The following is a 12,355-nucleotide window of genomic DNA, read 5'->3' on the forward strand; positions in this document are numbered from 1 at the left end:
TACCTAAATTGGTTTCTGCCATTATTGTACAAATTTCGGCGGACGTCCGGAGTAATTGTCATTGGCTTTCTATAATTGATTTGAATTATCCTCTGAAATGATGTCTTCCGCAGCTACAATACAAAACCCTCCAACTCAAGCCAAGATGGACTAATATATCTATGGAATAATTATCATAGTGTGTAATGAAGGCGAAAATGGTATGCAGTTAATTTGGCAGTAGCAAAACATTTATTGTAGACTATGGATGAGTACTGTACGAAGTTTGAAGCTTTGTCCCTAACTCCCTAACGTGGTCTTTTAAAGCACTGTAAAAACCTATTAAATATTTAACTAGTGAAATTCTCCAGCATCGAGGTGAAAAGCGGAAAATTATCATGATCAGGTGAAGGCGTAAAATTGAACTTACAGAAGCGTGAGAACATTTGAATGACATGAATATGTGGGTGGTCAGAAGCATCCTACATCCACAGCGAAAAAAGCACTCATCTGTCTGCATGTATCCATTCATTTCGTAGCCTCTTATGACCATTTACTTCAGATGTCAACACTCCGTGAACGAGCTAAACATCTCCTGAGTTGTTAATTCGTATCCAGCTGGTGAAAATGGTACGGCAGGTGGATATTTTTTTCAGTTTGTGTTTTTATTTTAAAACAAACCGTTAAATTCTGAATTAATGGCATCGTGTTGAGAGATAACCATGGATCAGTTTCAAACGTCAATATTTTTCTTTTGACGGGTTAATGATGCAAATCGTCGGCTTACTTCTAAAACCTCGTATGTTACAATGTTCTTCCTACCCATTATATTCCTTAAGACTGGTCACGCCTCTCAGCCACATATTTATATGCAATCCATCAGAACTTTTTTCGTAGTGTTCATTTTCCTATGCTGACGTGTAAAGGAAAATGGACCTTACCACACCGTATTGTAGGGATGTTGTTTTCATGGCGGATTTAAACACTCCTACAGTTTTATGTACTTAATGTTTATTTTCCTTTGCACGTTACCATAGGAAAATGAACACAACGAAAATTGTTCTGATGGACTGTACATCCATATGTTCCTGGGAGGCGTAACCAGTTTTAAGGAAGAAAATGGATAGGAAGTGCATTGGGACATACGAGGTTTTAGAAGTAAGCCATCGAAATCCTTGTTCACTCATATTTCTAACGTCTTCTAAGATATGAAATCAAATATTTTCTGGAAATTGGTATCATGTGATGACGAATAAAAATATTCTCTCTTAATGTCAGCAAGGACAGAAGACATTTGATCTACGAAAACGAAGAAAACTATCTGGCGTTTTTACACGCACGCAAGCTCTCTACTGAGATATTGTTCGCAATCACGAATAGTTCATTCCTTTTTACAATCAACTGTATCATTCTTGTTTCGCTTTATTCTTTTAAAACACTTTCTGATGTTTCTGTTGCACGTGCGTAGGCCTAAGTTTTTCTAGTTCTTTTATCCTCCATTTGTGAGTGTGTACGTGCGTGTTCCCTCTTTGTTCCTTCCGGGACAGTTTGCCATTTGGGAGCCATATTTCATAGATGTGAGGTTGTCGTGTCACATTCAGGCTGCATCACTGCAACGTTATGTTTCCGTTCTCCCAATTGGGGCGTAAACACAATAGAGGGAGCCGATGGTAGTTCGTAGGGCCTCAGAGATTGCAATTGGGATTATAGGTGGAGAGGGAGAGGTGCTTAGTGGGTGAGGCTGGACCCAGGGGTGGCAAGGAGCCAAGGCTTTTACCATCATTGTTGCTTCTTTGCCTCCGTCGCTGATACACTTGCTTCTAAATGGTAGAATTACAAGGACGTAAGGTAGCCAATTTCAGCTTCAGGCTGGCCAAGGCTTTCACCATTATTGTTGTTCGTTATTCACGATATGCGTGTTACTTTCACGGGGAGAAGGTAAAGGGACGGACAAGTAGCCTGGGAATAGAACGCAAAAGGTGAATAATTTACCAGCTTCTGGCCGCTCCGCCCAATCGTCTGTCAAGTGTTATATAATCATCTAAAAACTCAGGAGATGATTATGGATTACACTCCTATTTCATTAATTCTTGTACGAGTATATCATTCAGTTCTAGTATTGCAATTACGAACATAAAAATTAGCTTCACAGTGAGAAGGGTATAGAAAATATATTGAATAAGCAAATGTTTCCGTTTCAAATGTACCATGATAGCGACTGTTGTGTTGATCTGATGCGTAGACTCATTCATTCATTCATTTATTTACCATAAACCTTTACAGTATCTATGGAAGGCCCGGGGAAATGGACAAGCCCGCCTACACGTAGTGCCCCCTGACATCTTGAATATATTAATTATTTAAGGTATAATAATGAAATACATAATCTATTTCTACTTCAGTGAGATCTTAATCACGCAATGAACTCATACGCCAGTTTTTACCTACAGAAGAGTTGCTTGGCATTCATATTTGCGGCAATTTAGATTGGAACAAGCATGTTGACGATATAAGGTGCAAATCATACAGAGTGTTGGTATTTAACCGCGGATTTCTACTGGGAGTTAGAAAGAAAGCCTTTCAGACGGGCTATTTGACATTAGTTCGGCGAATACTGTTGTTCAGACTTCCTATCACTCATATAGAGTAGATCATAGCGAAACTAGAGGGAGTTCAACGCCGAGCTCAACACGGTCATTTAAATACAGCCAGGTCACTGCTCCCCATAACACCCCTCCGTCAAACAAATAGATATTGCGTTTCTGAGAAAATCCTTTGCAGGTGTCATTCACATCAACGCTTTCAACCGCTTATAGCTGAAAGGGGTCAGGGTGTGTCCCTTTTCCCTCCACTTGCAGGAAGTGGCTTCATTATTCGTTTTGCTCGGCTATGGAATGAACTCTCTCCACAGGCAAAAGAACTAACTACTAAAAATATTGTAAAGAGGTAAAAATAATGGGAGCAGTTATGGGGACAATAGGACAGGACAGGGCTAGGAATGGGAAGGAAGCGGCCGTGGCCTTAATTAGAGTACAGCCCAGCCTTTTGCCTGGTGTGAAAATGGGAAACCACGGGAAAGCGTCTACAGGGCTGCCGACCGTAGGGTTCAAGCCTACTATCTCCCGAATGCAAGCTTATAGCTGCTTGCCCCTAACCGCACGGCCAACTCACTCGGTAGCCTTACATTTGTTAGTTACGGTTTCGATTAAGTCTCGTCGCTACAATATGTGAAGAATGTCTTGAATTCGTTGATAGTTGAGCGGAGAGTGGTATGATGAGGCCTCATGCAATCTCATCTCTCTTGCCACAACTATTTGTGCTAGAATACGTCCATAAGGTCTACAGCTCTGAAACATGTCAATGTTGAATGTAGCATCAGATTTTAAATTTTCGATCCGCCATTCGCTCTCCACTTCTTGATAAGTGTCAATTATTATCTACTACAGTCTACTCTGCATTATTTTTCTACAGTCAGAAACTAAGCAGCCTGCATACTTGAAACAAGTATCAACTTCTACTATTGTACCATCTGCCAGGATTGTTACTCACTCGTGATAGAGAACCCTATAAAAATAAAAGGAAATATTTAAATATCCAATTTAATAAAGAATAAATCGGTAAGAATGGTGATTAATCTCATGGAATGTGGAACAAAAGTAGTGTTTCTATTGGAAGTCACAGAGTAGAAAAAGGTGCCATTACCTTTCATAAAAATGACAGACAAAGGAGTATGAGGTCGCAGCCGGGACAAAACCTCCTATGTGAAATATTTCGATGGCTTTCTTTTAAAACCTCGTATGTCCAAATGTTCTTCCTAGCCATTATATTCATTAAGACTGGTCACGCCTCCCGGTCATATATTTGTATGCAGTCCATCAGAATAATTTTCGTTGCGTTCATTTTCCTTTGCTAATGTCCAAAGGAAAATGGACCTTATCGTACCATATTGTAGGGATGTTGATTGCATGGCAAATTTATACACTCCTACAGTATAATATATTTAAGGTTCATTTTCCTTTACAAATTGGCAGAGGAAAATGACCATAACGAAAATTATTATTTTGGACTGCATATAAATATGAAACTGGGAGGCGTGACCAGTCTTAAGGAATATAATGGTTAGGAAGAGTATTCGGACTTACGAGGTTTTTAAATAAAGCCATCGATTTTAGCTTAGAACTTTGACCGGTAAGGTTCCGTCAGCTAAGGTGCAATATTGTGTGCATGTTGGTCAAGGCATTCTCGCTCTTCATAACGTATGTGCTGCGGGTCAGTATATCCCCAAAAATATTTTCACATAGGAGGTTTTGTCCCGGCAACGACGACAAGAAAGATGTAGGATAAGAAATGTCGAAACAACCCGGTGGATTGCGTGGTAGGTCAATATGACAGAATTCATTCTTACAGTATCTGGAGCGGACTATAATCATGCACCTCGCATGGCTGCGTCTTATACTATATTTTCTTTGTAAAATATGCTACCCTCCTTAAAACTAGTATTTAATAAAATGAGGATATCTCAACTGTCATTATTTTTGGTGTTGTGGATCAGCGTTACTATCGATATTCTATAACACAAATAGTTTAGAAAATTGATCTACTATTCAATCCTTAATTTGACAGTGCTGTACACATTATATCAGGAGCCGACTGCTGGAACGTGGCATCATCTGGAACTGTTCTTTGTAAACAATCTTCCCGTACAAGCTTCATTCAAAATTAGAATATATTTCCGAATTTCATGTAAGCCTGAATACTTTATACCATTTACCGTATATGATTTTTGTATTTGACGGCTCTTTTATAAACAATCGTGTTGAAATCGTTATTTTAAGTGATAATTACATCACAGAAAGTTTCATTGAGTTGACTCGGACCGGTCTCTGTTGATGAACGTGGAGGAAGTCATATTTTCAAGCCTGGATATTGGTAGTTGGCAGAATGGTATGTTTACAGAACCTAAAATATGGATGCCCGCATGTCATACTTGAAGGTGTGCGTTTAATTTATTTGAAATAGTTTAATCAATAGCTAATGTTCACCAGGAGACATGCATTTAGAATTGAGATAAATGTCTTCAAGTAGAGCTCGTACCAATAAAGGTTCAGATTAGCGGGATCATTCAGTGACGGTGGAGGGAGAATTGTCCCGCTTAGGGGGCATGCCATTCACAGTTGGTAAGTTGCGACTCAATCGAAAGAATTCAAAAGCTGGATGTTTGTATGAAATATCATAATTGTACTCGTATAATATTTTGGTGCCATTTACACAGCTGTTTAAATAAATGGGCATCTTGCCTATACGACGTCAACTCGAAAGGCCTGCACTAGGCTCCTCGAAGGCCACACGCATTATAATTATAATATTAATATTATAATATTATTTGTAAACAAATAAAATACTATCTTTCAGTAATGGCGAACGATCATATTTGATGCAGACCACCTCTGGTAGCGTTTCTCAACCGTCTCTATGGTATGCTGAACGTTTTTTCCATGTTTATCACCTACTTGCCCAAGAACAACAGGTCTGAAACAAATTAGGAGTAAATAACATGCATATTTAAAGACATTTTATAACGAAGATTACAATACGACTGTAGTAGTTCATTAACTAACACACTGCGATTGCCTGCTCTTTTGTTCCCGGAAAAACAAAAATGGCATACAGTGTTTTGATCTCACCAACTTGGTGACGCCAGAGAAAATTATTTGAGCGAATATTGAAATTCCTGGAACAGAAATGTAATAAAACCAGTGCATACTTTCATATTATTAGAAATAGAGAGGTTCACAAAGGCGGAGACTTAAAATAAAAGGCGACAGCGGTGTAAATAGTGACTAATCTCAACAATTGTTATTCGTTATAACTCAATTTAAGTTTTCCTCCAGAAGAGAAAACTTAGTTGGATGTGCTCAAAGCAATTCATACCCGTGTTATATTGTCGCAGCGGAGTCAAAGCCGCGAATGTGAAAATGCACCTTCCATCCGTTATTTCCCTTAAGACTCGTCACGCCTCCCAGCCACATATCGATATGCAGTCCTTCAGAGCAACTTTTGTTGTGCTCATTTTTCTATGCTGCCGTGTAAAGGAAAATCAATCTTACCTTACCGTACTCTAGAAATGCATGTTTACATGCAATATTCATCCGCTCCTAGAATATGATGTATTTAAGGTTCATTTTCCTCTTCCATAGGAGAAAGAAGACTGGTATATAGTGGTAAATTCGTGAGCTTTAACCCATTTATGCCAATAACTTTATTTATTTACGATTTTGACGATTTTTATAAAATTGATTACTGGGATGAAGGTAAATTTAAATAACTATAAATTGGACAGTCTTAAAGTTCCAAACGATACCAAACCCCATAGCAACACAGCCCTGACCGACCTTGGCCTTCCAAGCGACGGCTGCTCATCCCGAACGCCTGCAGATTATGGTTAGTGCGACGATTTCCCTTGGCTGTTATTCCTGGTTTTCGGGACAGGGATCGCCACCTCACCGTCAGATAACTCCTCATTAAAATATACAATGTTTCTTATTTAAGTTTATTTAAATATATTAATAGATAGTTGTAAAACTGAAAAAAGTGAGGTTTTAGGGAATAAATCCGCTGGTCTGTCGTTAGAACATCCTACAAAACGCACTAACATCAAAATTGAATCTGAGATAAAAATTTATTTCTTGTAAGAGTTCGTTGGTAATTTGGGATGGTCATTGATTTAAGGGGAAGTACATCTAGTTAATCAACCATTATTAACTCTAATCAGAAGAGATCAAAAACGATGGGTGATTTTTCAAAGAATGAATGTGTCGCTAAAAGAAATAGACGGGTCATGAAGGGCGTGAGAATGAATGGATCCGTCGACCTCATAAATGAATACAATTCAGTTGGATGAGAAAGAGATCTGACCAAGGCAGGTCGAGTAGGAGAGATGAAAGTTTGGGGACTAGCAGACGTAAGTAGAAGGAATACCAGACTCAACTAGTGGCCCTGTGTTCGCCACCTCACGCTGAAAAGTTGAAAGCTTCTGTATAGAATATTTAGAAATTTCATTGAATTAATCAGGTGGATGTATCCCAGGCCTCTGCCCACAGAGGGTATAAGCAGTTCAGATGTAATGTAAAATTATTAGGATTGCTAACTGTGATCTCTGGAAACTTACTATTTATTTGACAACTTTATTTTAAGGAGCACTAACACAGATAGGTCTTATGGCGACCATGGGATAGGACAGGCCTAGGAGTGCGGTGGAAGCGGCCGTGGCCTTAATTCAGGGGCAGCCCCCGCATTTCATGCTGTGAAAATAGGAAACCACGGAAATCCATCTTCAGGGAAGCCGACAGTGGGGTTCGAACAAATGATGAAAGTAATAACCTAAATAACAATGTTGTTAATTTTGCAGAGCTTTACGGTTTTCGCAAACACTGAGGTGCCGGGATTTTGTCCCGTATGAGTTACTTTACGTGCAAGGAAATCTACCAGCACGAGGCTCGAGTATTTGAACACATCCAAATACCTCCGAAATGAGCAGGGATCGAGACAGTCAACTCGGACTCAGTTACTGAGCCACTCAGCCCAGCGACAAAAATAAGCACAATTTCATAATAATAATAATAATAATAATAATAATAATAATAATAATAATAATAATAATAATAGTAATCCGTCTGCTTGACATAGTGTTCAGTGAACTGGCATTCGGTTCTCAGAAGCCCCTGGTTTCGATTTCCGGCCAGACCAAGAATTTTATCTGAGTATGTTTGATTCCCCTGGTAAGGGGCTGGATGTTTTTGTTCTTTTACTATACAGTACATCTCCTCATATACACGTCAAACTACCAACCACCACAGAAATACGCAATACAGACTACATCGTTATATAGGGCTGGCATCACGATGGGCATGCGGTTGTAAAACTGGACAAAAATAGGAACCAGTTGGTCACCCCCCAAACAATTTTAATAAATTACAGGCGAAACCTCTCGGCCGTTTTTCTTGATTTTCTAGACCAGGTTCACCATCTTACCGTCACATAGCTCCATTATTATAATCACTAAGGCAGACTGTACCGGGAACCAACCCTCAGGTTGAGGTAAAATTCCCTGACCTTTCTGGGAATCAAACCCGGGTACTCTGGGTGAAAGTGAGACATGCTACTCCTACAACGCGGAGCCGGCTGGAAACTCCATAATCCGGTATTGTAACTAGCTCTGTGGTCTCTGGTAGGTTCATACCTCTTATATTTAAATCATTCGAAACCGATTCTAATCATCGTCGTCCTGGTCTCCCACTAATTCACTTACTCTGCGTGACCGAGTCCGTTATTCTCCTGGGTGACCTATACTATTGCATTCGTCACACATGACGTTACCACTGAAGCTGGTTCATGCGTACCGCTTCAACCAGTGAGTTCATTCCTAAAATAACCTTTGTCACATGATTCCGAGAACACTGCTGATATTGTTCCCAACTACTTGTACCGATGATCCTTCTCTCTACTTCCATGACTCTTAGTGTTAACTTATTAATAATATATCCTGAGACCATCCAGCTCTCACTCCTGTAGAGCAAATTTGGTCTGAAAACAGACCTATATAATGACAGTTTCGTGGGTAATATCATTTCTTCCTTACACGATACTGTTGGCAGCAACTACCGCTTGGAGTGGGTATGGATCCAAACTTTGCATTCGGAAGACGATTGTGTTCGAATACCATCGTCGGCTGTGCTGAGAATGGTTTTCGGTGGTTTCCCCATTTTCACCTTCATGCAAATGCCGGGACAGTTCCTATACATAGGCCACAGCTGATTCCTTCCACCACCTTACCCGATTTGCATTCACCATCATTCAGTTCATCTTCATTAACACGTCAACTGAAGTTCAATTCAGGAAGGGCATCTGGCCGTAAAAGCATGCCATATAATTTCATCTCACCTCACCGCCGACCGCGTATCGAGTAACGGGACTACGAGATATACGGTTGATAGTGACTGCGAGCTCACTGCACTAGCTTTTCTGCATCTTGATTCAATCTTGAGCCTCCGTGACTCAGGAGGCAGCGCGTCGGTGGTGTGGTTCAAATCCCGGTCCCTCCATGTGATATTAACCCTTGTCTAGTCGCGCGAAAATTATTACTTTACTAGTCGCGCACGGCGGTAACCTCCGAAGTTAAAAATGCGCTTCATTTTCGTCCTTTGAGATGTTTTGGCATGTTCGTTTGCAGAATTCTTCGGCATAATTAAAAGAAATGTTAAGTGCTTGTAGGTTATTTTTACACAGTTTGTTTGATCTAAAAGCAGAATATTGTAGACCTTAACTATGTCGAATGATCTTATGATATTAAATTCGTGAGACTCGCCATTACCTACGACGATCACAGCATATCGTCGCTCCACCGGTAAAACGTTGTATTCCACAAAGCTCTTCCTATCCATTGTTCTCCTTAAGACTGGTCACGCCTCCCAGCCACGTATGGATACGTAGTCCATCAGAACAATGTCCGTTGTGTTCGTTTTCCTATGCCGACGAGTAACCGAAAAATATCCTTACGTGTATTATATACTAGAAGTGCGTAAATACGTGATACAAACATACAGTCCTATAGTACGGTAGACTAAGGTTAATTTTCCTTTACACATGGGCATAGAAAAATGAACATAGCAAAATTTGTTCTGATGGACTGCATATCCATACGTGGCTGGGAGGCGTGACCAGTCTTAAGGAGAATAATCGATAGGAAGAGCTTTGTGGATTACATCGTTTTACCGGTCGAGCGACGATATGAAGTATGAAATAATATTCTTCTAAAATAAGTTTAGAAGAACAAAACAACAAAGTCATCGACCTCCAAAATAAAAAAAATATGCACTAAAATATGAGGTAATTAACCTAATTGAACACGGAGGAAACGTCCAGGCGATGTCACTCGCCAAAACAATGATCCTACATTCGCACACAGGATGCACGATCCCGCCGAAATGCTGACAGGGCGAGTCTAAATGAACAAGGAGGGATGGGGAGACCCACAGTTCAATTGGGAAGTTCAGTACCGTTCATATTGTAATCGGCCCGTAGGAAATCTCCGTGAGCGACTAATTAAGGGTTATGGAAGAAAGAATAATAACAATTGTACCAAGGATACTCCTTCCCCGGCTATTTACAGTACACTGCGCGCCTTCTCTACGGCCATCTATGTCTACGTCTTCTACAGTTAGATGGTTCTACCATCGACTTGCTAGCTCACTCTCACGGACTAAAACAAACCTAGAGTTTAGGAAATTTCATCTTTGTTATTGGTAAACCTTTTTCTAAAGATTGATTTCTTAAATGTACCGAAGTTGTCAACATTTCCGCTGGTTCCTCCTTTATTGTAACCTACCTATCAGATGCTTGTAAATATATTCTCTAGCCAATCAAAGCCGGGGGTGTGTACAGGAACCCAGCATATCAGCAAAGTGTAGATCAATTTAATCTGGAAGCTTCCGCTCACGGAACTATGTAAGCAGGGCACTTTAGAACCGTCTTGTCTGAATAGCTCCAGTGCTTGGGAGAGCGACTTCGCGGAGGCCTAGGAGGCAGGGGCGGGGCCTGCTTGAAGAATATCCAGGGATACAAGGTATTGACAGAATTTACTTAAATATGTGATAGCACCTGCGGGTAATTTTAGGGGAAAGTTTCTGCTCTTTTTTAATGTAATTTTGTAAACTTGTGAAGTCTGAGGACAGGGTTTCCATTCCATGCTGGGAAATATGTAATGTAGGGGAGTGAAGAGTGACGACCCTCTGCCGTCTCCCATTCAACCTTGCAATTGGGTGACAAAGTTTTCAATATTTTAAATTTTGATCTTGTTTCGGCTTTAAATGTTCCTCTTTAGTCACTTCCTTTAGTACGGCATTAGATTCGGTATTTTTTGGGCCGTAAATCCACTAAGGTTTCTAGTAATTTCTATAAGGAGTGCGGAGATTTCCCTTCCTTGCCTTTTGTTAATGGCCTGCTATTTGTAACATTTTCTTTTACTCTTAAGGCCATGGACCATTATATCGCTGTTTACCCTGTATTATTCATTAGGGAACTGTTCTTGGTTTTAGTTCCCTTTGGGAACAGTAACTACTATCATTGTTGGGCAATGATGAAATCTTTGAAGTGAGGGCTCACCATGGGTTGACTAGTGCAAGTTTAACTGCGGCATGCGAAGCTCTTTGCGTCATCGAGTCTAGACTCTTGTATTTTGGAGCTCAGACTCCTGTGCAGTGTACCTGCACGTAGCAAATCATGCCCTTGTAAAATCAAGTGCGTGTCCGGAGCAATAATTCTCCTATCCACGCAGTTTAACGACTCGGTAATGATGTCATGTTTTGTACCTGATTTCAGGATTTCTAAGTCTCAGGTACTGTTAGAGCTGACGAGCTTATTGTTAACCTGTACTATTGTTTTGTTATTCATTCAGACTTTCTATCGCTCTATTTTTAGAAAGTAAGAAATGAAATTTCCAAATTTGTTACGTTAGGTGCTGCTCTAAGTAATTCATTGTCCATCCAATCACCCCAGATGCTCCCTCCTGCTCTGTGAGCCACGCAAACTCCGGAGCAATAATAATGCATTTTAGAGTTAAAATGTGATATTCTGTAGATAATTCTTTAATTTTTGCAGCTAATTCTCACTGTTTAGCTTACAAGGTCAATTAATAAATACTGCTGTGTAGACATGTTAGCCTACTAAGAGATAATTGTAATTATTATATTATTTTTAAACTAAGCACCAACGTTAAGAATAATGATGATAAGAATCTCACTGAATAACATCGATTTAGACATACAGAGCAACAGAAAGCATTCGGAGGTATCCCTTACATTCTTGCTGATAAATTGGTTACATAATGCCCTGTCCACTAGATAGAGTAGTTGGTGCTCCTTTCCAATTACGTGTCAATTTATGAATAGAGTGAGCTGGACTTACTCTCCGAGCTTTGAAATTGTACGTCCTATGATTTATTTGGGAGAAGATAAAAGACGGAATGTACAAACAAGACTGGAATAACAAATTTCAAAAGAGAGCAATGGGGTTCCATTACATAATGCAATATTTTAATCTCCTATAGCGATAGTACCTACGAATAGACAACGGGTACTTTTGTCCACCAAACAGAAATGAACTGCACAAAACCCATTGAAGTATCAATCTAATTTGGTTGAACAACTTGTCATTACGGTAACATTACATTTATTTTCTTGACTCCAACTGAAACACGAATTTTATCCCCATGTTTACCTACAGAATTTCAAGTTTAAGTGTGGTAATATTACAGGAAGAGTGTAACCGATGATGTATTAATTCATAAAGTTTTGTGATAGTTGCTATAAGCGGAAACTGG

The sequence above is a fragment of the Anabrus simplex genome, chromosome 2 (genome assembly GCF_040414725.1).
Source record: "Anabrus simplex isolate iqAnaSimp1 chromosome 2, ASM4041472v1, whole genome shotgun sequence".
In the NCBI taxonomy this organism is placed as follows: domain Eukaryota; kingdom Metazoa; phylum Arthropoda; class Insecta; order Orthoptera; family Tettigoniidae; genus Anabrus; species Anabrus simplex.